This window comes from Chiloscyllium plagiosum, chromosome 3, assembly GCF_004010195.1.
Source record: "Chiloscyllium plagiosum isolate BGI_BamShark_2017 chromosome 3, ASM401019v2, whole genome shotgun sequence".
In the NCBI taxonomy this organism is placed as follows: domain Eukaryota; kingdom Metazoa; phylum Chordata; class Chondrichthyes; order Orectolobiformes; family Hemiscylliidae; genus Chiloscyllium; species Chiloscyllium plagiosum.
In genome coordinates, this window is record NC_057712.1 from 57,371,152 (window position 1) to 57,395,095 (window position 23,944).

Here is a 23,944-nt window from a genome sequence, read left to right on the forward strand (position 1 = left end):
AATTGTCAGGGGAAAAACAAAACTCATCTGCCTCACTAATGTCCTTTAGGGAAGGAAACTGCTATCTTTAGTTGGTCTGGCCTCCGCGTGACTTCAGACCCACAGCAACATGATTGACTCTGAGCAATTAGGGGTGAGAATAAAAGCTGGACTAACAGGCAGTGTCCTCATTCCATGAATAAGTGAAAGAAAAGGAACATTTCTCCTCAGGAAGCCACTGGGCAATCACCTTGATGTACTTGGCAACCTTCCTATGTGGAGAGGTGTCTTTCACTCACCATTAAAATCCTAATATCATTGTAAAACAGTTACTGAAAGTCAATTAATTAGTTTAATTCACCTCCTCTGCTTGACGTGTGATTCAGCCAGTGCTGTATTTGTCTTTGAAAACCATGCCATGGTAATGAAGAGATGTTGGGCATCCCTCCTGATCCCACCATTTTATTTGTCCTCCATGCTCCCTATCTATATTCAATAGCCGGTAAAATCCCAGTCATATTTTACCATGTTGTTATTCCCATTTTTAATTTTCATAAAATTATGTTAGAATAAACATTAATTATAGTTTAGTTAAATTCACACATGCTTGCTGATAACATTATATCTATTAATTATATTCTTACATTTAAATATCCTGGACTAAAATTTGCAATATTGGAAGAGGTGTCTAACTCAGTTCACATTGTTGATCTTTCTTAGGACTCTGCAGTTCTTATGGACAATTATCAGACATAATTTGTTGAGGTGCACTGAAAATATTGAATATAGCAGTCAATGTGTCAACAATCATTTCACTCATGGTGTTTTTAATTTTTGGACACAAAGGGGAAATTGGTGAAATAGTAAATCACCATAATGTAATTGTGCCCATGGACATGGAAAATATCAGTCACAATCTTACAGCACAACTCAAAAAAGAATCTTGTATGGAAGAAAGGTTCTCTGAATTGTTGAAGTTGATAGATTTAATGTTTCATGATATCCTTATAAATGTCAGCTCAATATATGGATTCCTGCAACAACTTCTTGTTTCTTTTTAAGACCTAGGTCCCCTACATCCATATGGTTTAATGTGTCTTAACGCAGACATATTATACATTGTTGTGGAATTATGATTTGCTGGCTTCGAAAATCACATTCTCAAAAGTGCCAGTTCATCTCTGAATAACCAGAATTAATGTAATGGTTTGGAGACCTGCTGGGGTATTTGTGATCACCCACTGATGCTAAAATGTTTGAGATGTTGCAGGACGTAGTTGACTGTATTTGTTTGGCTGACATCAAAATGTACAAAATTGTTATTGAGGCTATATTCCAGATCAGATTTGACAATAACCACTTGTACGTGTAAAAGAATATCTTTGTTCTTAGTGGGTTTTGGAAGTTGGCCACCCGAATCAGAAATCGTCATTTGGGAACCTTGTTTGAATTGTACTTCTAAATTGTACATTTTAAATATCCTTTGGAGTGGTGGAAGTTTACTTGTAAGATGTTTCAACAGATCATTTCTGGCATTTTGTGGTTGGTATGAACAATGAGCTGCTTGCCGAGTAGATGTATATGAAATTACTGCATGCTGCAAACTGTAGCTCTTTCAGTGTTTGAGTAGTTAGCCTGAGCTATCATAAGGCCTTAGAACCTAACTTAGAAATTGAATATACAAGTTGTGGATGTCACAAGAATATTTGGGAACATAAGTGCTGAGGATGACACAGAGGCAACAGGGCACGTAAACATGTTAAGCAATTTAATAAACACTTGGCAGATAGAATATAACGTAGGAAAATGCAAGGCTGTACTGGAAAAATAAAGGACCCAAATGTTATTTTTTATAGAATCCCTACAGTGTGGAAACAGATCCTTCGGTCCAACAAATCCACACCAACACTCTGAAGAGTAACCCACCCAGACCCATTCCCCCTACTTTATATTTACCCCTGACTAATGCACCTAACCTGAACACTATGGGCAATTTAGCATGGCCAGTTCACCTAATCTGTACATTTTTGGACTGTGGGAGGAAACCCACACAGACACAGGGAGAATGTGCAAACTCCACAGAGATAATCACCTGAGGCTGGGATCGAACTCGGGTCCCTGGTGCTGTGAGGCAGCAGTGCGAACCATTGAACCACTATGCCACCATTTAAATAGAGAAAGAATGCAGGAGGTGACAGCAGAGAGAGATTTAGGAGTCTTTGTGCAAAAATCTCAAAAAGCTAATGTCAGGATTTACATGTATTTGGAAAGGCAAGGACTGATTAGGGACAGTCAGCATGGCTTTGAGCATGGGAAATCATGTATCACAAGCTTGATTGAGTTTTCTGAAGAAATAACAAAGAGGATTGATGAGAGCAGAGTGGTAAACATGATCTATATGAATTTCAGTAAGGCATTTGACGTGGTTCCTCATGGGAGACTGGTTAGCATGGTTAGATCTCATGGAGTACAGGGAGAACTAACCATTTGGATACAGAACCGGCTCAAGATAGAAGACAGAGGGTGGCGGTGGAGGATTGCTTTTCAGACTGGAGGCCTATGACCAGTGGAGTGCCACAATGATCGGTGTGGGGTCCACTAATCTTCAGCATTTATTTAATGATTTGGATGTGAACATAATTAGTAAGTTTGCAGATGACACCAAATTGGAGGTGTCGTGGACAACAAAGAAGGTTACCTCAGAGTATAAAGGGATTTTGATCAGATGGGCAAATGGACTGAGGAATAGCAGATGGAGTTTAATTTACAAATCAGAGGAGGATTGTGCACTTAATCGTAAGGTCTTGGGGAGTGTTGCTGAACAAAAGATACCTTAGAGTGCAGGTTCATTGTTCCTTGAAAGTAGAGTCACAGGTAGATAGGATAGTGAAGAAGGTGTTTGTTATGCTTTCCATTAATCCTCAGAGTATTGAGTATAGCAGTTGGGAGGTCATGTTGTGGTTGTCCATACATTGGTTAGGCCACTGTTGGAATATTGTGTGAAATTCTGGTCTAAGATGTTGAGAAAGTTGAAAAAGTTCAGAAAAGATTTACAAGTGTGTTGCCAGGGTTGGAGGATTTGAATTATACGGAGAGGCTGAATAGGCTGGAGCAGTTTTCCCTGGAGCATCAGAGGCTAAAGGGTGACCTAATAGAGGTTTATGAAACCATGGGGCGCATGTTAGGATAAATAGACAAGGTCTTTCCCTGGGGTGGGGGAGTCCAGAACTTGAGGGCACAGAGTGAGAGGGGAAAGATATGAAAGACATTAGGGGCAAGTTTTTCATGCAGAGGGTGGTGCATGTATGGAATGAGCTGCCAGGTGAAGTGGTGAAGGCTGGTGCAATTACAGCATTTAAAAAGCATAAATGGATGTGTACATGAATAGGAATGGTTTAGTGGGATATGGGCCAAGTGCTGACAAATGAGACTAGATTAGGTTAAGATATCTGGCCGTCATGGACGAGAGGGACGAAATGGTCTGTTTCCATGCTGTACATCTCTATGACTCTATGACTGTAAGTACAGCAGGTCATACAGAAGGTAAATGCTGTCTTTTACTTCAATGGGAATGGAATAAAAAATAAGGATTCTGTGGAAGACTTGCTCCACTATGTAACTGCTAACTGAAATAGTTTTCTTACATTAGCATGGTTCAATGAAAGCATTAATGACACATGCTGATGAAGAATGCAAGAGTAAATAGAAAGGCAGAAGCGTAGTTTGCTCTCTGTGTTTGTCCCCAGGGTTCTGGACTTATGGTTTTCTTTATCTTTGCATCTGATCTAATTATGTGGTGAATAAAGAACCCAGTAAGGGCTATGCTGTTACAGTGTTCAGGTTTATTTCAACAAATTTGAAGATTACTACATTATGATGAACAAGAATTTGCTGAAGTAAGGAATTTCATTGTGTTTTGTGTTAAATTAGACCTACTCGTGCATTCGTCGACTTAAAGTTGTCAGGAGGGCAGGCTGATAACATTGAATCGAGACAAACGGGGTATCTGCTGTGATGAACTAGGCCTAACTGTTTAACCAACAGCAATCAGAGGCAGGTAAATAAATGAAGGATTGACTTACAAGGAAGTTGAATTAAAGTGGATGAATTTGATGTCAAATTAGGTACAGAAAAGAAATAATGAATAGGAAAAAAATGGATTATGATTATTAGCTTAAGATAGAAAAAAGGCAAATATTTGACTTTATTTAAAACCTCCAAAAACATGTCACTGCTGATGTGAATTAAGTTCTTACCTTCAAATTGTTTGCTTTCTTGGCCAAAAAGATTGATCGACAGTTATAAACAAACACCCCATTATTATATATGAAACTTACACTATATGTCACTGACCATCATTTTCTTTTTTTATTTATAGAAAGGATGTGGACTTTGTTGGCTGGGCTCATTGCCCATCCTAGCTGCTTTGAAGAAGATGGTGGCGAGCTGCCTTCTTGTACTGCTACGGCCTTTCGTGTAAAGAAGCACCTACAATGATGGTAGGTAGACAGTTCCAGGATGTTGACCCAGTAATTGTGAAGGAATGGTAAGATAGTTCCAAGTAGGATTTTAAGTGATTGGAAGAACTTTGAAGGTGACGGTATTCCCATGCATTTGCTGCACTTGTCTTTCAGAAGACTGTAGAGGCTGAGTCACTGAGTATATTCAAGATAGAAATTGCTACATTCTTCGATATTGAAGGTTTCAAACTGGACAAAGAGAAGGGGACATATGGCTTTGAGGTATAGTATAAGTCACGATCATGTGGAATGGTGTTGCAGGCTCGTTAGGACTAAATGTTGTACACTTGCTCCCACTTTCTAAGTGGTAGAGGTCATATATTTTGAAGAGTCAAGAATGTGGTGCTGGAAAAGCACAGCAGGTCAGACAGCATCTGAGGAGCAGGAGAGTTGATGTTTCGGGCAAACACCCCTCATCAAGAATGAGGCTCAATCCCTCATTCCTGACGAAGGGCTTTTGCCTAAAACGTCAACTCTTTTGCTCCTCAGATGTTGCCTGACCTGCTGTGCTTTTCTGGCACCACACTCTCGACTCTAATCTCCAGCATCAGCAATTCTCACTTTTGCCTATATACTTGGAAGATGCTATCAAAAGAGATTTGGTGAGTTACTGCAGTGCATCTTGCAGATGTACCACCTTGATGTTATGATGCATCACTTCTGAAGAAAGTGAATCTTGCAGGTGGCTGTTGGGGTGCTAAATAAATGGGTTGTTTTGTCCAGGATGATGTCCATGTAAATGAGGAAAGTTCCATCAGACCCCTGACTTGAAGATGGTGAACAGACTTGGGGAAACAGGAGGTGTGTTAGTCATTACAGAATTCTTAGCCTCTGATCTGCTCTCGTAGCCACATTATTGCTTGTCCAGTTCAAAACCTGATCAATGGTGACCCCTAAAATGTTGGTAGTTGTGGATTTCATATTCGCAATGCCTTTGAATGTCAAGGGGCAATGGTTATATTCTCCAATAATACAGAAATTCCATGCCTGGCATTTGTCTAGCTGAAATATTGCTTGTTATTTATCAGCCCAAGTTACACTAGTTTAATGGAAAGTTGATGTATAAATGAAGCAACTAGAGCAAATTCTGGGAAAATTAAAGCCAAGAAGCTGCATTCATGAAAATATGAGGGTCCACTGTGTATCAGCAAGAAATCATTTTTGGTAATTTGCAACCTGTGGTGCATATTTTATTGGGAGTAGAAGAATATATTACGGATTAATTTGCATAATACTAAGGCCATTAGGCAACAGAAGTAGAAACAAAAATAGGTTATTTGGCCCAAGAAGTCCAATGAAATCATAACCGATTTGATAATCTTCAACTCCATTTTCCTGCTTTGACTAGACTGAGAATACAATTCAATTCAGGATGTAGGGTTTGCTCACTGAGCTGAAAAGTTCATTTTTAGATGTTGCATCACCATACTAGGTAACATCTTCATGGTGATGAAACATCTGAAAATGAATTTTCCAGCTCAGTGAGCAAACCTACATCCAGAACCTCAACCTGGGCTAAAATCTTCTCAAAACTCACAATTCAATTCAATTGATTTCTTGCTGACTTATTTGCGCACAAGTTAAAATTACTGGAACATTTTGCAAAGCAGTATTAGCACAAAGTGATCCACCTTTTTGAAGCTTATCATTAACATGGTGACATATTTATTTCTCCCTGACTGACTCTGTCTGTTTGTCTTTTCTTCTGCTCTCTCACTTGCAATGGTTGAAATTTTATCTTTCACTGTATTGACTCACACTTATGGGCAAAGTGCTGCCATGGGATGTCATTGTCATCTGAAGGATTACTGGCCAGGAAACACTCCAACTCTTACTGCCTGCCCATATGTATATTGCAAGGATTTACATGCTGGAAGCCAACATTTACAGAGAGATCTTCCATAGCTAAAATGTCTATAGTGGGTCTTGTACTGGCCCAGAGATAAAAATGCAATCACTGTGCCACATTATGTTTTAAATATATATGTAAAATATTAAAAACATAGTAGTCTTCAATCATGAGATGGGAATTTCTCTTTGATCAATTTTGATGCTGCAGATGCAACTCATTCTAACATATTTTATTAAGTTATAGCACTCTTGCTTTATGTTTTAATTCTTTATCCCTATCTACTGAATTGAATCACTTTCCCTAATAATTACAGATTCCCTGTCATCCATGATGGTGCTGGAGTTATTCGCTATGGTTCTGAAAAATTCTCTAAGATGATTAAGGGACCTTTAGAGAGTAATTAATAATAAATGCTGCAGAGGGGTGGAAAACCAAATTATTACACATATTATAATTATTTATTTTATATGTGGGCAAAATAAATCATGGTAATTTTCTCAATTGAAACTATCATATGACTTTTGTTGGATGGTTTATTGCAGTAGTACAGGTTAATTGCATTTCATTTACTAAACAGTAAATCATCAAATGCTGTTCTTAAAGTGGTAAATATAGACAAATGGATTTCAGCTTCCATCACTTGATTGTTTTATACAAGACTCTTTCACAGGTTAACATAATTTTTATGAAGGGAAAAAAACATGAGCCTAAAAGAGTTGCAGTGATTGCATGGTCACAGACTGAGACAAGTCTTGTGAGACCCATGTGGAATAAATAAAGTTTTCTGCATTCAAATTACCATTTTATCTGAAGGCATTAAAGCCAAGCATTTGAGTTAACATCAATAAGTTTGCATCTCTTGTATTAATTAATACTTTTATGATAACAACCGGAAATGAATGCTCACCTGCCAGTTAGCCATTTGGCAGGCCAATGGAGCCAGAATGATGAATACACACTGAACTATATTTCAACAGCTGTTTTTGAGCAACAGGGCAGAAAGAAAGAAAATAGGTTTGTAAGTGACAACTTGAAGATTTTCTTTCTTTCTCCTTGCATTCTAATCATCTCAGAAGATAGAAGCTGGTGAAAAAACAAATTGAAGAAACAACTATTCATCAAAAACTGAAATATATCTAAAACTTTTGCTACTGTAATGATTGGAACCAGGGCCAAGTGGATCTCATTGACTATGAGATCCTTGATTGGGGTTGTTAACCTGGGCCTGACTGACAGATATAAACAGGAGGACTGACTGACAGATATAAACAGGAGATTTCATGGCGGACTGAGAACTGGAAGAGGCATGGAGTAGAATGAGAGCCGGACGGTGCGTAGGGGCAGGCTGCCTTAGAGTGGTTGGAAGGTGGGAGGGATGGGGGCTAGCTGGGTATGTATTGTATGCACTTTTTTTTGTAATTGGATCGTCTTATGTACAAATGTCATTGTTGCTGTCTTGCAATGTTTGAAACTGGGATTTGAGTTTTGTCCTCATTTCCCTATAAACTGGTTGAACGGCAGGATTTGGGGCCTGGCTTAGCTGCTACTTTCTGTTGTAGCAATAAAATTGCTGTTTCTTCATATACAGCTGTAAATGTTAACTGTTTTTTGTAAAGTGTTTTGAAAACTGTTTAATAAAATTTTAAAAAAATAAACAGGAGATTGATAGCATCTCTTCATTCTAGAGACTGGCTCTGGACTGACCAGTCACAGCCTATGCCCTGTGCACATGGAAATAAAGATTGACTTAATAATGCGATACCTGCCTCCTTGGAGTTATTTCAGTGGCGACAAGAGTGGGATAGTATGGTCCTGAGGAAAATTCACTCACAACAGTCATCTCTGACCTGGGCTAAGCATTTCTAGCATCATGCCTTTATTTAGGAAGCTTAACGCATTCAATCATACCATTAAAGACACGGCCCAGAATGTGGAAAGAATGCATTATTGTTTCTCGGCAAATTATACTGATGCAGATGAAAAACAACAATTCTTCTGACTGCATATTGATCTGTAGCATTTTCAGTTATTAGGTATCTAGCTTTCCCTGAGGCAGCAGGTACTAAAACCTTTCATGAATTGACGGATTTAGCGAAGGAATATTATGACTCCAAGCGTCCCTCAATTTGGCTGTTCAAATACCAGAGGAATCCTTATCAGGATTTTCAATGAGGTTAAGATGACTGGCAGAGCCATGCAATTTTGGATCAACCCTGAATGAAATGCTGAATGACCTTTTGGTATGTGGAATTAATGACATAATTGTACAAAAGCATCTACTAGTCAAAAACCCAACTGGACTTCAAATGTGCAGTACAGCTGACTTTGTCATTTGAAAGAAAAGCAGCATTTGGGCTAAAGGGCATCCCAATGGGAGTGTGTGACAATGCTGTCACTTTAAAAGGGTTAGTTTGTCCTTGAGTTTTATTTCAAGAGAGATCTTAAAGGCAAAGGGGTCAAAATGTCTACTTTAACAATGGTAGGGGAGTGGCCAGTTCTCCCAGTTCAGTTTTTTTCTAGTTTGGTGTAGGTGTAACAATGAGAACCTTCTGTTTTAGCTGAAGCACAGAAGATCCTGCAGTCCAGAAAGGTTCCAAGCTTCAGCGAATGCTTCCTGACTGACTTTTCTCTCTGAACTCTCGTTGTTCCCTCCTACATGTAAGAAACTGTATTTCAATTTACCTTTTTGCCAAGCAGTGTGTTTATGGAATGTTATTGGATTGGAATAGCTCCTTAGTTAAATTGCTGTATAGGGTCAGTTAAGTTTTCCAATAGTGAAGTGATTCTACATTCTGTTTAATTTTCTTCATGTTTCAACTCTTGTGTTTAAATAAATTCTGTTTTGCTTAAAGCTGAATGGTTTGACCAGCTGTGTCACACCTGGGATATCCACTTCAACAGCTGCCTTTAAAATAAGAAAAGAGTCTAGGCTACCTTCTTAAAATGTTTTGAGGGGGGTCTGGCCCAGTCCATAACAAGTGGACACATCCACCTCCTCCAACTGAGCTTAGGGAACACCACTCGAGTGTAGGCCATCATGGAGCCTCACGCAGAGCATTTCCTGAGCAGAGGGACCCTAGCTCAGCCCACAGATAAACCACAAATCAAAGTGGAGCATCGGCCAAATAGCTAAAATGTTCTTCAGGGTCCAGGTCAGCATTGACAGTACTGCTACTGTTTCACCCTTACCCGCTCCGGGTTCCTGGTCATTGTGAATGGCCATTCAAAGTGTTTGGACATGCATAGAGTTCATTTGGCAAACTCAGGGATGACGATTGAAAAGCTGCGAGCATCATTCACGATAAACAGACTCTTGGAAGTTTTGGCTCAGACAATGGGATATCATTTACCATCAGGGAATTTGAGTATTTCCTAAAGTCGAATGGCACTGAACATGTTCATCGAATGGTCTGACGGAAAGAGCAGTGTAAATATTGAAGGCAGGCTAAAGGAAATAGCCTACAGCTTTATTCGATACCAAACTGTCCTGGTTTCTGTTTGATTATACGACCACCCTTCACACAACTATAGGGCTAGCTCCAGCACAGTTGCTGAGGGGGTGAAGACTCCATACCAGGTTAAACCTGATATTCCCAGACCTGGGGGAAGAGTGAAACGACAGCAGGAATGCCAATGCCCATATGCCTTTTGTAAACGAGAAAGAGAGTTTACGTCAAGGGATGAAGTTTGGTGTCAAAACCACAAAATTGGCCCAGCATGGGTATGAGACAAGATCAACATTATGTGAGGTCCCATGACATACAAAGTTCATGTAGGTGACTTGGCCGTGAACAAGCACGTGAACCACCTGAAAGCCACTACCTCACAAATGGAGCGGGAGCAAAATATACCTGGCCCCTCAGAGTAGCCAGAAAGCCTGTATCTAAGCCAGAGTCAGAGGAACCAGAACTGTGGTGAAAATGTCCCAGGAGAAGCTACAAGGAAAAAAGCAGGCCTACATCTCCCGACCTAGTAGAGAGGAATGTAATGGTTGAAGTGAGGGCCAGGGTGGAACTCATTGACTATGAGATCCTTGATTGGGGTTTTTAAACTGGGCCAATCAGTGAGCCCTGGCTGACAGATATAAACAGGAGATTTGGAGAGTCTCATCATCAGACTGGCTCTGAGCTGGCTTGTCAGAGCCTATGTACTATGCACATGTAAATAAAGGATTACCTGCCTCCTTACCTTATTTAAGCCACTGCTGAGGATACCAGTCAGATTTTAAAAATTACGTAACAAGGACTCTAATGACTTTGAATTGTCAAACATGAATTCTCTCTGTCATAATTAGTCTTTCTCATTAGTAAATTTACTCTTATTATTTGTGTTAAATGTCACACATTTATTATTTTTTCTAGGGGTTAGTGAGCAATAAAATTCATCTTTCTCTCATCCAAGAAATCCATGGATCCTTTAATTTCCAATGAAGTTTGTTATATTGAAGTGTGATAGTTACCTCCAAACATATACTAAAAAATTTAACTATAGGGAGGGAGTTAAAAAGGTGGGTAATTTCCTGTCCTCACTTTGTCATGACACTGTGATGGTAAATATGTGAAGCTATCCAATTTGTTAAATAACTGGCTGCAACCATAGATCATGCCAGAGTTCAGATATCCATGTGATCATAGGATGCCCCACCACCCCCCACTAATTCTCCTGATTTTGCCAGATGAAGTGCATCCAGATAGTACTTTTGTAATCATTTTTAAATACCTGAAACATCTTTTTAAAAGTTTCTTTTACATCATACTATGATTCTAACCTAATCGGGCCCAAAAATATACAACTTGTGCCTGGTCGATCCTATTTTACAAAGCACAATATTTACGTTGATGATGCATTTGATCTATATTGAGGGAACAAATCATGTTCCAGTTTGAAAGGTTCTAACCAGTTTCAGAGAGAACATATGGGTTTCATCAGCTGCCTCAGTCCTTCTCCTTTGAAATTGTAATGTGTAATTAGATTAGATTAGATTACTTACAACGTGGAAACAGCCCTTCGGCCCAACAAGGGGAAAAAAAACTTGCATCCATATATTACAATTTACAATAACATCTTGAATGCATACAGAACTTTTAAAAGAGCAAAATATCCCAAGGTGCTTATTTCAGGATTTCAGAAAACCTAAAAAACAATTTACAGCCAAGGAATTACTTTTGAATTATAGTCACTTCTATAATGTAAGAAACACAGCAACCAATTTAAATAAAGTTAGGGCCACACTTGCAAAATATAATTTCAACCAAGCTTCCAATTGCATACAGCATTTTTGTTAACTGGAGATCATTGGAATATCAAGGCCTGTATTTACATTTATTATTAGTTTTGATTAAAATAGTCCTCCTTCATTAAATCTGTAAAGTAAATCACTGAAATCCTTGTTGATTGAAATAAAGATGATTTATTTTACTTCTAATACAATAGAGATGAAATATTGTACATTGATGGTACAATAACAATTGTGGAGAAAATACAACATTAATTAATGACCAATTTATTACATTATGTTGTTGTTCATAAAATAGTACTCATAAGTCATTGCTGTGGGAAAATAGATGGTCACTCCAGCACCATTTACCAAGTGGTAGCTCAGATATGAAAATGTTACATTTGAAAATCAAGGAAATTAATAGTCATGACTTTCTTGTGTACCTGATGAATTTCTAGAAAATAACAGCTTTGTCTTGCCTTAATAATCTTCTTATCATGCTCTGGGCTGCTATAGTCAAAATGCAAGGAATTCGTTTTGCTCATGCAAGTGGCCATCAGAGGTAATTGAGTCGAGGGACAAAAGAGCTGAGATCACAAGAGAATGCGACAGAACTGGAACAGTCATCATGCAAATTGCCTACTTTCTGTTTGGAACATTGTTATTGTAAACTTACTTATGCAAATCTACCTGCTGTTAACCCTTAACATATGTAACTTAATTACTACTTACTAATTCTCTGCATTAGAAAACACAATTATACTTATGAAAATTATTTACCTTATGCATTATTGTGCCATACTTTGCAGGAACTGTTATCTCTGCAACTGGAGATGATCTATTATAACTGCCAATAACATCAGTAATGTATTACACTTATTGGTAATTGTCATATTTGTAACTGTCATATTTGTCATTGTCATAAGTCAGAGATAATCACATCTCAGATTCAAAGTGCTGAAGCATCATCGCGTATATTTATTTGGTGAACTGAAAAACTGATGCATGTTTACTCAGCACATGATTATAGTGAATGTAGTACCTTGGGATAGATTTTCACATAACAATTAGTTCCCACCTATTAACAAGTAATATAAGATACATTCACAATATGTAACGAAATTAAAATAAAAAAGTAGATATTTTTATTATAATACTGAAATTATGTATTTTTAAATTACTTGACAGCAATATACAACAATGTCTTTTACAATACAAGGAAAATCTGTGATTCCCAAGATTAAGTCCTTTTATTTTTTTGTTCAATACTTAAAGAACCCATATATTTCTACAATTGTACATTTTGCTGAATATTCTGCTCAAGACTGAAAAATATTAAATTGCTAGGGCAAAATTCTGTTCTATAACTTGGAGAATAATTCCTCACATGATCATCACCATACCACATCTGACAATGTAATAATAAAGACTATCAGGAAAATGCAAATCAATTTTTTTGTAGAAATGTGTCATATCGAAAGAAAGAAATGTCTAAGGCTAATTATGTTCTTGTGAAATTGTATTTGTAGCTGGAAACCTTGCATGAAAACAACTCAGAAATGGAAAGAAATGGTTAAATGTTTCTGTGTTCCAACATTCAGTGATTCGAGGAATAGCCAGAATGCAGAAGTTCCACAAAATGTTGTTATTCACATCTTACATCACTTCTCTGTTTTTTGTGTAGTGTCAGAGCTGTGCATTTCTTGATGTTTATTTATCAACACTCAAAAATTTCAAACTCCAGGTTAAGGAAATGACCTGTTTATTTCGATTCTGATTTGGAAGGTGACCTAGCATAGGACCAACAGATGAGCATGACTGTTTCTGCTTATTAACTTACATTTTCATTTTGTCTTTGGCAACATTTAAAATATCCAACTTATCCTTGCAATTCAAATCTGATTCTGCCAGGGGATCAATATTGACAGAAAATCTCAAGTTGTTAATGTAACTCTCTTAAAAGTCGATTTTTTTTTCAGTTTCCATAAGCTTCTCCCTTGAAAGTGTTTATTGATTAAGACAGAGGACAATAAGTAGCAATGTTAGTATCATCTCTAGTATACAGCTGATTTATTAGCATGCCATTAATTCATGCTTCACTTCCAGTTTAATTGGAAAAACATTGTGAAGTGAGCTGATTGCTTTTCATTCTCTTTGGTATTTGAAAATTTTAAATAGATCAAGGAGCCAGCTAGCATCTTGAAGTCATTAAATCACTTCTAGTTTCTGTTAATTCTCAATATCAAATATGAGAACAATATCAGTGCATTAATGAAACTAAAATTGTTACTTCTATCCACCAGCTGGTTTTGAAAGATTTTAAGCATGATTTTTAAAGAAAATTTATGTAAATCTATAAATGATAAGCTCTAACAATACATGAGGCCTTTGTCTGTGATGTTAATTCATTAATTATCTTTTGAATACAAAAGATTGAACACAAAAAATCATCAAACTATATATTGAACCATAGTCAATAATACTAGCAATAATTTCGAGACTATGCTTACATAATCTACACAAAAATTATGTAAAATATAAATGGATTGTGATTTCATATCTGAAAAGTTTTGATAATCGATCAAAGCCATTATGGTATGAAAATGACAAGGGTGAACATTTTTCTACATGTTACCATTTCTAATTTCTATCGAACCTTCAGCTTCTCTCCCATTTACGTGAAAACTATCTAAACCATTAGGGAGTAAAGACATGGGCTGGGCCTTTCATTTATTAGGGATGAAGCTTGTTTTGTGCATAAAGGGTATGCTTTTTAGAATCTCATCATTTTTTTGTAAGCTTGAGTTCTTTTGTGTACATATATCTTGATTCCATGTACATCAAAAACCTTGCATATTTTATAAAATCAATGAATCATTTTTTACAGCAAGAACCTCATTCTTTTGGTCACTGGATTCTTGTCTCGTGTAGTGATTAAAATGAGTTCAGCTAGGTGGACCTCATAGAATATCACCTCCCTGTAAATCTGATCCAATCAGGGAATCTTGCTTGACAGATATAAACAAGAACATTAGATGTTTTATTCACTCTGAGGCAGCCAGACCACTGTCAATTTCAATACACGTGTCAATGAAGGGTGATTTGGTGACGACATACTAGCTTGTGTGGAGTTATTTCATCTTGCCTTGCATGCACAGGGTCTAACATTATTTGTACTTTTTCCGAAACTCCACAACGAGGCTCCAACTCCATTTCTGCCCTGCCAAATTTTGAGGTGGAACCAAACAATTTGCAAACTTTGTGTCATATTTTACCCCATCGTTGTCAATCATTTATCTGCATTTTCATGATCCCTGCTTTCCACTTTGATAACATCATGCAATTCTGTTCTGTCTCAGCTCATCTACTGACAATCCTCTCCAATGATTTCACTCTTCCCATACAGGTCCATCCCACATTTTACTCTCCGTAAACCTAAAGTAATCCAAAATACATCTGTCCATGTCATGTCTTGCATATTGACCCATCACTCTACAGAAATGGCTCTCAGTTAAGCTATGCTTCAAATTTAAAATTCTCCTACATATTTTCTCATCCATGAATTGTCCCTAGTCAACCCCCACCCTGTCTATATCTGTAATCTGTTATAGTTTTATCATCCTCAGAGATATCTGTGCTCCTCGGACTCTGGCCTCTTGAACGTCTCCAATTTTAATCATTTCAGCATTGATGACTGAGCTTTTAGATACTTTGGTCCTAATATAAGTCAGGGAGGGTCACAGAGGACTGAAAAATGGTGAATTAGAATTAGAATCAGAATCAGAATCCCTACAGCGTGGAAACAGGCCCTTCAGCCCAACAAGCCCACACTAACCCTCTGAACAGTAACCCACCCAGACCCATTCCCTTTCATTTACTCCTGACTAATAACATGCACTACGGGCAATTCACCTAACTTGCACATCTTTGGATTGTGGAAGGAAACTGGAGCACCCGGGGAAACCCACACAGATAGAGGGAGAATGTGCAAACTGCACATAAACAGTTGCCCAAGGCTGGAATCGAACCCAGGTCCCTGGTGCTGTGAGGCAGCAGTGCTAACCACTGACCCACCATGCCACCCCTAATGAATGGAGGGAGGCATAAGACAGGAAATTACAGCCTGGTTCACCTTTGGATGTCAGTAAGATTTTAGAGTCCATGAAACAGAAAGGGATTTAGAAGCCCTTATTCAGGATTCTATGAAGGTTAACATGCAGGTTCAATTGATAGTTAAGAAGGCAAATGAAGTATTAGCATTCATTTTAAGAGGGCTGGAATACAAGAACAGAAATATACCATGAAACAACTCAACAGAGGCTAATATTCCGTCACCATTTATTCATACCTAGAAAGTCCTTGACTCTGGTGCAGCTTCATCAGAGTCAACTCCTGTAGTGTCAGGATGTCTGTCACTCCTGTTTTTATCTGTCAGCCAGGGTTCCCTGATTAACAGCCCTAATCAGGGAACTCATAGTGTATGAGGGCCACCTGGCTGTCTTTGTTACAATCACTACATCTCTCACTCTCTGAGTCCGAGGACATAGGCTTGTTCTTTAGTTTGTACCTCCTTGTCCGTTTTAGCATTGAGTCAGGTTCCTTTGAATCTGCCTCGGATATGTACGGTGTGTAATACACAGTAGCTTGCTGCTTGTGCCTGGAGCATTTTGGAAGAAGTTCATTCCCTTCTTCAGGTGGCAAAACTGTTGAGGTGATGACATCCATCATTTCTATCTCAGATTCTGAGGTCTCTTCAATGTTTGCTGGAGACAGAGAATGTACAGGTTCCACAAGGCTGTACGGTATTTTACTCTCATTTCATTTATGGGTTTGCAACTTTCATATGATTCACATGCTTTTCAGGACCATCACACCTACCTGAACTTTATATGTCACTAGACCTGACCTCACATCGACCATGCTTCTTACATGAAGTAAACTGTCTCTCTTGCTTAGTGGAATCTTGTGTCCGGCATTGGCATTCCTGACTTTGGCATGTTATTTCACTCTGCCCCCTAGGTTCAGAGAGATCAGATGAAACCTGGTGCAGAGTCTTCTCTACATTGGCAATGCTGCTGGAGCTATCCCAATGGTTGCATGAGGGGTCATATAATCAAATAGGAACCGAGGCAGTTTGATATGTAGTGAAGCTACAGGCTTTTTGTTTAAGCTTGCTATTAAAGTTGGACTAATCTTTTCTGCCAGACCATTGAATAATGGATTGCATGAACTGTCCTTATATGTCAAATGCCATTTGATTTTAGGCAATACTCAAATTCCCTGCTGGGAAACGATGGTCTGTTATCTGTGACCAACACATCCATGTATTGAAAAAAGATGCATACAATTCTTCTATCCTTGTTCCCATGTTTTATGAATGTACTTTACGCATATCCTACCACTTTGAGTGGGCATCCACACTGACTAACAACATTGAGCCAATGAAAGAATCTTCATAGTCCATGTGTAACTGATTCCAGGGTTTACCCAGTCATTCCCACGAATTGGGGGAGCTGCTGGCTGTAATTTTTGTTGGCACACTGGACACTGCCTAACCAATGCGACTATATCTGCATTCAATCCTGGCCATGAGATACACCTTCTCACTAGCATCTTCAATTTGGAAACCTTGGATGAAGCTGGTAGATTTCAGCCGTATCTGGTAGTGACCCTTATTCAGGAAAATCAATTTTGCTGCCCATAATAATATGCCATCCTTTACTGTGATCTGGTCTCTCTGATCCGAAAAGGTTTCAATTCTGGTTATGACAGCTCTTTTGTTTCCCCCATCACCACCTGCTGTTTCAATTTTGCCAAGGCTGGATATTTCTGCGTCCAAAGTCGGATATTGTCAGTGCTGATTGGAAATATATCCTGAAAATGAAAAACCAAAGTAGCGTGTTGCTGGAAAAACAAAGCAGGTCAGGCAGCATTTGAGGAGCAGGAGAATTGATGCTTCGGGCCGGAGCCCTTCATCAGGAATTCTGCTGTGCTATTCCAGTAACACACTCTCAACTCTGATCCCCAGCATCTGCAGACCTCACTTTCTTCCAGTGGCAGTACCATTGGTGATATATCTGCTAGAAGGAGGTGGATCAATGCATCTGCATTTGCTACTTGGCCTTCCGGATGGTGTTCCAACTTGTAATTATAGGCACTTGGTATTAGAGCCCAATATGTATGCAGCTTGAAGCTCTAGGTGGTACTACCTTGTCTACTTTAAGTAGACCTACCACAGTCTTGTGGTCTGTTATTATTACAAATTTACATCAGTAAAGGCATTGGTGGAACTTCCGGACTTCAAAAATGACCGCCAAACTTCCTTCCCTATTTAGGCTTATTTACGCTTTGCATTAACCAAAGTCCTGGATGCACACACTATTGAGCACTCCTCTCCATTGGGCCACCTGTGACCTAAGACTACTCCAATGCTTTATGGGGAGGCATCACATGTTTATATCAGATGTTGCTTGGAATCATAGTGTGCCAACACCTATGACAATGAAATGCTCTTTCTTCACTTCTCTGAAAGTTATGCCTTGGCTCCATGACCAATTCCAAGGCTGACCTTTTTTTGAGGAGTTGATGCAAAGGTGCCAGGATGGAGGCCAGATTACATATGAACTTTCCATAATAATTCTCCAGCCCGAGGGAGATCTGAGCTCTGACACAGATATGGGAACCAGGGCACCTTTAATTGCCCTCACTTTATCTTCCAAAGAGTGTAATCTGGTCTTGTTGACTCTGTAACACATGGAGGTGACTTGACGTGCCTAACACACAGACTTTTCCCTTATAAGGCATATCCCCGGCTGGGAGAAGTATTTAAGGACTATTTCTATGGTTGCTAAGTGCTCCTATTGGTCTTCCCTGTTATTAGCACATCATTTGGATAAATGGTCATATAGACCTTGTATGATGGAAAATAGCATAGGCTGATGATACCCCAAAGGGGAAACTCATATATTGGTATAAGCCCTTGTGGGTATTATTTGTAGCATACTGCTAGGAATCCTCATCTAATCGCAATTGCAGGCACGCATGGCTCGTGTCCAGGTTTTGAAGGACAGCACCTTGCCAGCTTTGCTTATAAATCCTCTACGTGAAGGATTGGGAATTTATTCACTTGCAAACTTTCTGGGTATTTAATTAGGACTTCACTCAAGCAGTCATTTTCAAAATAAGAAATGTTCAACCAATCTAAGTGAATCTTTCTCCATAAATTTTGCCCCATCAATCTTGGGCCTGAGTCTTTTACTACAATCAGTGATAACTGAACCAGCTGCTTCTCATAAGAGACTGGAACTGCAGTTTTATCCTTAATCTGTGAATGCTCCCCCCAGTATAGGTTCTCACTCTAACTGAGTTCTTGTGCAACCTTAAGGATTGGAGCCTAGAGTAAATTTGGTTAGAGACTGTTTCTGCGATCACTGACATGGCCATGATGGTTTCGAGCTCCATTAGAACTAAGTGACTATTTAACCAGATGTTTATGTTGATTGGTTCTGATTTGGATGTTGTTAAGCAGTTAACTGTTCCAAACCAGGTGTAGGTGACTTTTCAGGATGTGCAGGATACTGACCTATGACTTAGTTTAGATCTAGTGGGACTCTTTTGCTATCTTGAGTACGCATACTGGCAGCAATTACACTAACTTGCTGGCCTGGATCCTGAAGAAAATGTTCACAATTTGGCCGATGCTTGGTGTTGGTTTGGGGTTTTGCTGTGTGTTGACTTGGAATCATTCTGTTCAGGATGTATCTTAAGTGAGGCTATGCAATTGCCTGTACTCAAATGGTTATCCCCAAACTCAGCCATACTAGTGAGGGTGTCTACATCCATCAGAATACCCTGCAATTATTCTGCTTAATTTGTCACATTTTGTAATGATTGAGTCCATTGTAGTGCCTGTTTGAAGTCCAGCTAATAGGCACTTTTGCATGGTTACATCATTAATCTCACATACCAACCTCAGCAGCTCATTAAGGGTTAAACCAAAGTCACATGCCTCTGCCAGTCGTCTTTACCTCATCAAAACTCCCTGACATGGATTCCCCTGCTTCTCAAATTGCTGAGTAAAAAATGATAGCCTCTCAGAATTAGAGAAAGCTTGCAGTGATAATGCTACTTTACTAAATTTGTCATCTCTTGAAGGTTTTAGTATTTGGTGCCTCAGGGAATATTAGGATCTGAATTACTGAAAAAGCTGTGGGTCCACAACCTGTCATGAGAACTACCAATTCCTTTTCATTTACCCGATGTCATTTGTTAAAAAAAAACACATTCTTTCCACATACTGCGCCCAGTCTTCGACTGCAGGGTTGAATGAGTCAAGCTTCCCAAATAACAGTGTGATGAAAGCAATGCTTGCCCCAACTCAAAGATGACTGTTGCGAATGATTTTTTTTCAGGATGTGCTTCACTCTCATAGCTACTGAAATATCTTCACAGAGGCTGATTACCCAACACCAAGTCATTCTTTATTTACACATAGAAAGTTCTTGACACTGATCCAGCTCCCTCAGAACTAACTCTCTGGGTGACACAATGTCTGACACATCTGTTTTTATCTGTCAGCCACGACTCCCTGATTGGACCAGGTTAACAACCCAAATCAGGGAACTCAGTTTCAATGGTGTTCATCTGGCTGACCTCATTATAATCGCTACATACTGCTGAGGCTACATAAGGCATTGGTCAGACCACATTTAAAATATTGTCAGCAGTTTTGGACCCTATACTTAAGGAAGGATATGTGGGCATTGGAGGGAGTCAGAGCAAGTTTACAAGTATGATCCCAGCATTGAAGGACTTGTTACACAAGGATTAGTTTCTGTGTCTGTACTTGATTTAGAAGGATGGAGGGAATCTCAATAAAATGAGAGGCCTAAATAATATGGAGATGTTTCCACTAGTAGGAGAGATATGACTTGAAGGCACTGCCTCATAGTAAAAGGATGACCATTTAGAACAAGATGAGGAGGAATTTCTTCAGCCAGAGGGTGCTTCATCTGTGGAACTCATTGCTGCAGTGAGCTGGAGAGGTCCAACTCATTGAATGTTGGTGAGACCATGCAGCCACTATGATGATGGATAAATGGACACTGCACAGTAATCACCAGACAGGAATGGTCCCTCCCAGTCAGGGAACACTTCGGCAGTCAAGGACATTCAACCTCTGATCATCAGGATACACAATAATGCAGAATAGCCAAGCAGAAACTGATAGCCAAGTTCTGTACCCATGAAGATGGCCTCAAACATGATCTTGGGTTCATGTCATGCCATGTGTGACCCCACGATACTGTTCCATAAAATCTTGCTTACTCTCCTGCTTTGACACCATCACCTTGATAAATTATTATGATCTCTCTACCTTAATTAGTTTGTATTGTTTTGGATTACTTGTTACTTTGGCTAGACCCTCGGCTTGTGACTCTTATATCTAGTATGTTATTCCAGCCATTTAGTTTGCCTCCAGCACCACCTACTTTTAATTTTTTGTAATTATTTTTCTGCCTCAACTAATCAGATTATAATTATCCCTTCACTTGTTATTCACTTTACTCACAATGTCTGGCACTCTTTATCACCTGCAGAGACCTGTTATTCAGCCCGTTGACACTCCCCTCACACCATTTGTATCATGCTTTGATCAGTCTGATTATAAAGTCTGTGCCTAGGTTTTTTGTTAACTTTACATGACAAAGCTTGAGATTTCAAATAAACTTATTGGACTATAACCCAGTGTCATATGATTTTGACCTTGTTCACCTCAGTCCAACTCCGGCACCTCCACATCAATGTATGACAGAGTTAAATGTATTCTTTTTATGGATAAGGGGGTCAAAAGTTACAGTGACAAAGTAGGGTAATGGGATTGAGAAACTTATCAACCATGATTGAATGGTAGAGCAGAATTTATGGGGCAGACTGGTTAATTCTAAACATATGTCTTCTGGTGTTGATTAGATTAGATTAGATTAGATTACTTACAGTGTGGAAACAGGCCCTTCGGCCCAACAAGTCCACACCGACCCGCCGAAGCGCAACCCACCCATACCCCTACCTTTACCCGTTTAACCTAACACTACGGGCAATTTAGCATGGCCAATTCACCTGACCCGCACATCTTTGGACTGTGGGAGGAAACCGGAGCACCCGGAGGAAACCCACGCAGACACGGGGAGAATGTGCAAACTCCACACAGTCAGTTGCCTGAGTCGGGAATTGAACCCGGGTCTACAGGCGCTGTGAGGCAGCAGTGCTAACCACTGGGCCACCGTGCCGCCCACTCTTATGGGCCACCGTGCCGCTCTTATGAAATACCCTCCTGAGCTTATCTCCACAACAGGCTGTTTTTAATTTAATCTGGTGAGTGTGTAGCAAGTTCTTGACTTTGTCAGGCATTATTACTTTGCTTGGTACTGTTATGAAATTGAAGGTGTGTACTGTTCCTTTTAAAGAGAATGACTGCTGTTTGCACTGAGAGCTTACAACCACCTGTCGTATGACTAGCTAGCAGTCTCAAAGTGTACTGGAAAATTGAAAATATGTAACATTTGGCTGTGAAATAGATACCTGAGTTGGTTGCTGTTTTGACAACAATTCAAATTTAACCAATCAGTTTAAATTATGCCCCAGGATACTAAAACCCAATTGATTTTGAATTAATTCTTTTGCCAACATCGAACTAATGAGGCGATCTGATGTTGGGGGTATAAAAAAGGCAGACAGTTTGAAAGTCTGACCAAGGGACTGCTATTGATAGAGCAACTGCCATTGAGTGAGAGTCACTGCCATCAAGAAGGGCTGCCATTCAAAACACAATACAGTCTCTATCAAAGGTGCCTTTTTCATTTGAAACATCTTTGCAGTAAAAGAAAGAAGACGGCCCAGGGAGATGTTCAGCCGGAAGAAGGCAGGCACTGAAGATGGCAGCCACTGTATGGTTTTGAAATTAAGTTCTTGTAATTGTTTTTATTGTAACAGTATGTTGTTATAGAGTTGGAGGCAGATAATAAGCAGTTAAGAGAAAGGGGGGGGGGGTCTTGAGTTGTGAATAGTTGTTGTTTAATGTTCACTTTTAGAGTTAAGGAATAAATAGATATATTTTCTGTAAATTGTGAAATTGGGTAGTTCTCTGTCACTCATATTTTAACAAATTATGAAGAAAGGTGAACCTTTCTGAGTGTTTGGTTTAATTAGCTGAAGGGTCCACCACCATGTCATAACATTTTTAGGGGCTTGTCCAGGATTTGGACAGGTTTAGACAGATCCAGTCTGAGACTTGGACAGATTTGAACAGATTTGGGGTACAAAAGATCCCAGCAGATTTAAATACTTGTCTTTTAGTGTCCTAGATCTTTAAGTAAAAAGTAGGTGAGACAATTTGTTTACTTGTGTTTGGTTAAATTAAAAATGAGAAAAATGGCTCTGAAGATTGCTAAAGAGGTTCTGGGTTTGAAGATGATTCCCAAATTTGCCAGGAAAGTTTAGAAAGACAGAAGAGGCCATGCTTTTAGAATTATCAAATAAGTTAGACTTAGGTCCAAAGAAAAACTGAAATTGTAAGGGAGTTAGTTAAGCACTTAGGTGTGTCAGAGAAACAGACAGGTGCAGTAGAGTTAGTAAAGCCTACATTACAATTGAGGGAAATGGAGTTAGAAGATAAATAAAATGAAAGAAGAGCCATGAGAGAAGAAAGAGAGGGAGAAGAAAAGAAAAGAGAGAGAGAGGAAAAAGAAAGAGAGTGAAGGTTCTTAGCTGAGCAAAGAGAGACAGAAGAAAGAGATAGAGAAAGGGAGAGAGAATTTGAACTTCAGAAGTTATGAATTAGCCAAGAAAGTCAAGTTAACATGATAAAGGTGAAGAGAGAAAGGTAGTGATGTATACAAATACGTTAAGATACTACCAAATTTTGATGAGAAAGATGTCGAAGCCTTCTTTATTTCATTTGAAAAATTTGTGAGGTAGGTAGTGTGGTCAGAGAACTTGTAGGTAATGCTAGTTCAGACTAAGTTGGTAGGCAGAGCCAGTGGGGTATTTGGAGCTCTGTCAGATCAGGTGTCAAGAGATTATTTAGATGTTAAACAGGCTATTTTGAGTGCTTATGAATTGGTACCAGAAGTGTTCAGAAACATAAAGAAGGAACCAGGACAGATTCATGTTGAGTTCAAAGAATTAAACATAGTAATTTTGATAGATGGGTGCAGGCCTTAAAAATAGATAAGACCTATGAGGCTCTAAGAGAGATTATTCTGCTGGAGGAGTTTAAAAACTCACTTCCAGAGATAATAAGAATTCATGTGGATGAACAGAAAGTTCAAGGAGTGAGAAGGTAGCAGAGATGACAGATGAGTGTACGTTGGTGTA